Consider the following 5032-nt stretch of genomic DNA (forward strand, 5'->3'; position numbering starts at 1 on the left):
AACTATGCATTTGGCTCAGGCTCCAAACAGAACAGCTCACATCTAATTTGGCCATCAAATTTCCTTGAGAAAGTGGCTTTGCATCCTCCAGGTTGACAATTTGGAGCACATTCCTTTTCTCCCTTAAATGTTTTCAAGTTTAGCTCAGGTCAATAAGCACCTGAAGACTTTTGGACAGCAAATAATCAGCTTAATCAGCCTCCTGGTGGGTGAAAATCCTCTCCAAGTCTTAAAGCACTTGAGCCCCGGGCATGTTCCTATTCAAGATAGATCTGGATGATATCTAAGATCAAATTCAGTTGATGAAGTCTGAAGGGCCCAAATGCCTACTTAAAAAAAAACCTGCAAAACAGATTTTGCTCCATTGTACACCAGCTCATTAGTAAAGAGGAATATCCGACACATAGCTCCCTTTGAAAATCTTGTCTTTCTGAAGAGATATTAGTGGCAGGCATTCTGGATCTCAAAAATTCCCTACAGTTAAGTTAGTTACACATGGTATGCAAAGGGACCAGGGAAGAGACATTTCACCTTTTTAAACAGCAGGAGTACACAACCTTAATATCTGTATTAGATACTATAAAGGTTTCTTTTTTCATTTTGGGGTTATCCTAGAGGAAAGGAAAAGATTGGGTTGTTACTGAGCGGTTCTCCTTTCCTTAGTAGCAATACTTTATAAGCAAATTATGGCAGACAGGCCAAGTTATTGTTCAAAACTATAAGGCCCCCTGATCCATTTTATATTTCAACTGCATGTCTCCTATAAAGAAGCCAGATATTCCCAAATCAAAAGGTAAAATTACATTCTTATTTCTAGTCTCTCTCTGTTGCCATATGGATAAGTTACTACCTACTAGCAGATATTTATAGAAGTACTGTTAACTTTAAAAAAAAAAGTTTTTATTGATGCTTTGGACTGAGGTTTTTTTTTAAATATTTCTATGGTTTCCTACCAGTGAGTCACCTTATATAAAAAATAACATTTTTAAAGACAAAAAAAGAAAGAGGAAAAATCAGCCTGCACTCCTTTTTTTGAGCTATGCTTGTTTTTCATAATTTTTGCAATGTTCACATTTGATTTTTTTGGTGTCATTGTTCTTTCCATTTACATTGCTGTAATTGCCATGTAGATTGTTTTCTTTGTTCTGCATCAGTTCATGTAAATCTTTCCATGATTCTCTATATTCATCACGTTTGTCATTTCTGATAGCACAGTTAATATACAGGCTAATGTTTAGTGCAGCAAAATGTACCATTACTAAACTAAGCTAAGTCACTAAACTAATATCCTTGAATGTACAAGAGTTAGCTATTTTTGGAGGTGAAATACCTTATTGCCTATTGCTAAAAAGCAGATAACATATTACAGAAAGAGACAATGAATCAAGTTAAGAATCAGAAAAGAAAGCAAGATAGAGTGAGAAAAATTCCTAAGAATAAGAAGAAATGAAAATCGAATGCTGATTCTTTCATGAGTTGTATGACCTTAAGCCAGTCATTGCACCCCTGGGTAACTGTATTACTGTGGGCTTCAGTTTCCTCTTCTATAAAATAGTCATGGTGGACCTGGACATCTAAGGTCCCTTCTAGCCCAGAAATCTTACATTCCTATGAGCTTGGGTGGCAGCACTGGGAATAGATGAAAAGAGGCATATGTGAGAGACCCAACAAAGGAAGAATTAATAGGACTCTATGACTAATTGGATATGAAGTTGAAGGACTTAGAGGGGGTCTAATCAATCAATAAACATTTATTAAGCGCATACTATGTGGGAAGCACTGGAGATACAAAGACAAGAAAAAGATGGAGTCATTCTTGCCTTCAGGAAATTGATATTCTATTGAAGGAGACAGCATACATTTCTACATACACCCACATACGAGTATATACATTGTCCTCTTCATTGTACTTTCCAAAGATGGTAGTCATCCAGCTTTAATTACAAATCTTCTAGGGAGATGGAACTCACTAAATCATGGGGGAATTCTGTCCCTAATTGGTCTCTCTAATTGGTAGGAAGTTTTTCCTTATATAGCTTACTAGTATACTAACTGTGTGACCCTGGACCAGTCATTTACCCCTGTCTGCCTCAGTTTCCTCATCTGTAAAATGAGCTGGGGGAGGAAATGGCAAACCACTCCAGTATCTTTGCCAAGAAAGCCCTAAATGGGGTCATGAAAAGCCAGAAACAACCAAAAACAATTGAATGACAACAACAACAAACAGCTAGGAAGTTTTCCCCTATGTCAAAGTGAAATCTGACTCTTTCAAACTTCTAACTGTTACCCTGAGTTCTACTTTCTGGAACTAAGAAAAACAAGTTTATTTCCTCTTATTCAGGATGATCTTTCAAATACTTGAAGAAAGTTATCATCTCCCCTCTCCCAGCCCAAGTCTTCCCTTTAGGCAAAACATTTCTAATTCTTCCAGTGGATGCTCATATTGCATGAAGCTCTTCATGATTCTGGTTGGCTTCTGTACGTCCAGGAACAAAGGGGATAATATTCGCAAAGCACAGTAGCAGGCACTTCATAAATGCTTATTCCCTTCCCATTACTTTATTAAAGTCCTTATTTTAAAAAAAGCCAAATCACAGCTTCCAAATGAGGTTTTACCAGAGTTGAGTACAATGGGAACATCACCTTCCTAATCCTGGATATCAGGCTTAGCAATGAAAATCTAATTCTGCATTAACTTTCTAGGATGCTGTTGACATATTCAATTCAATTCAATAACATTCATTAAATGCAGACTATGCACAAAGCATTTGGCATTCACTCAGAGGAACCTGACTTATACACAAGGAAGAGAAGGTGAAACTCTGTTTTGTCTGCTCCTTTGTGAGGGATGGGGTCTTGACTTGTGATTTCATTAGTGAGTGGAACTTCCAGTGTGGAAACTTCCTCCACTGACACACTATAGAAAACTTCTCATCTTAGACATCTTAGACATAGCAGTAAGAGGTAAATGACTTGGCCATGGTCACAAGATAGTATGTGTCTGATTCAGAACCTGAACCAAGATCTTCCTGGCTCCAAGGCTGACCCTCCAGGCACTAAGACATGCCATTATACAAAATAATTTTTCTTTTGTTGCTTTTGTTTTTTGAGGCTGGGTCTCACCCAGGTTGGAAGTGTGGCTGCCACTCACAGACCAAGCCCACTTCTGATTGGCATGGGAGCTTTTATCTGCTCCCTTTCTGACCTGGGTCAGTTTATTTCTTCTTAGGCAGTCAGTGGTCCCCCAGTCTCAGGGGCTCACTCTATTAGTTCTGGACTTAGAGTGGATACCCAACTGGCTTGGCAGATGATAAAGTCCTGAACTCAAATGATCCACCAGCCTCAGCCTCCCCTGTAGCAAAGATTATAGGCATGTGTTACCATGCCTAGCCAAAGTAATTTCAAAGAGAAGCCATATGGAATCGTGTAAAAAGCACTGAGTTTAACTTCCAGCTACACCCTTTGCCAGCTATGTAACTGTAGGCAAATCATTTAGTGTCTTGGAGCCTCAGCACACTTAAATGGGGCTGTCTATACATGCCCTACCTACTTCAAATGTTGCAAGGTTCCAACCAAGGTGCTTTGCAAAACTCTGCTGTATAAAAGGAGTATTTCCATTCATTCTAGAAGCTTCTTGTCTTGTCCTCCATCATCTATCTTGACTCCAGTCACATTGATTCCAGATAAGTGTAAAACTGGAAGGTGTTATGATGTTATGTAGTCAATAGAAGGTGCTGAGATTAATAATTATGATGTTAATAAAGATTACTCTTAGGCTTTGAATCTGGGTGATCAGAAGCATGATTTTCCCATTGATAGAAACAGTAAAGTCAGCAGTAGCACCCAGTTTGGGGAAAAGGGGATAAGTTTGTTTTACCCATGTTGCATTTGAGGCAATAAGAGGAAATGTTGATGGGTCAGGTGATGATATAAGAAAACATCTTGGGAAAGAAGTCAGAGATGAGAATACAAATTTAACAGTCATTTACATAAAGGTATTTCTCCCATATTTTCTAGAACAATTCTAGGCATATAGAGATTCACAATGGGTACACTATTTGTTGATTGAACAATAGTAGATGAAGGAAAAGCAAATATATGTACATATATACATTATATATATATATATATATATAATATCTGTTACCCAAGTGGCAGAAATAAATGATGAAAAATCAGTAAGAGAAGATGAACTGCTATAAAAAGCCAATTAATAGACACCCTCCCTGACCTCCAGAAGTTACAGATTAAGCTGAGTGTATACAACCTATAATTAAGACTGATATACCTTGCAGCTAAAAAAATTATAGAAATTACTTTAATAATTCTACTCATGGAGGCCAAGGAAAAACAACTATACATCTTCCAGAGCATCAATGGACTTTGGTACCCAGTAAATGGTAAAACAATAATTAAACTACACCATGCTTCTAAAGCAGTGAAATTTCCAAATCAGATGAGTCTAGGAAGCCTCCTGCCACATGGGGCTTCATTATCTAAGTCATCTCTCCACTTATTTTATGCTGCCATTGACTACACTGCTCTAGTTCATCAGCCGGTGCTAATGGTTTTTTCTGAAACCTAACAGCATGTCACAGGAAAGGTGTAGACAATGGTTATTGCTAGGAGCGCTTGAATTTCCTTCTGATTTCTTGTGAGACAGAGTGCTAGAGGAAAGTGATAAGTGTTGGTCTACTTGCCCTGGAAACTGATGTAGGGGAGGGGAAAGGGAGAGAATGGAGAACAGTAATAATACTACCAACTTCTAATCATATAGCAGCTTTCTTTCAAAGAAAACAGAATATGCTTTACAACTTTTTCATTATACCAATGGTATATGGAAAGTATTATGGTATTCATTTTATAGATATTTAAACTTTGTCAATAAATCTGTCATGATTCTATCATCAAAGGGCATTTATTAAGCTGTCAACCCTTAAATATGAGGTTTCTTTTCATGTATGGCTGTGGTTCCCAGAAATATTGCCCTCTCCTCTCTACCCCACATCCCTGCAATGAGCTTACCATTCAG

This window comes from Petaurus breviceps, unplaced genomic scaffold (genome assembly GCF_028583685.1).
Source record: "Petaurus breviceps papuanus isolate PSGF00001 unplaced genomic scaffold, PetGlider_PUasm1.0 178, whole genome shotgun sequence".
NCBI lineage: Eukaryota > Metazoa > Chordata > Mammalia > Diprotodontia > Petauridae > Petaurus > Petaurus breviceps.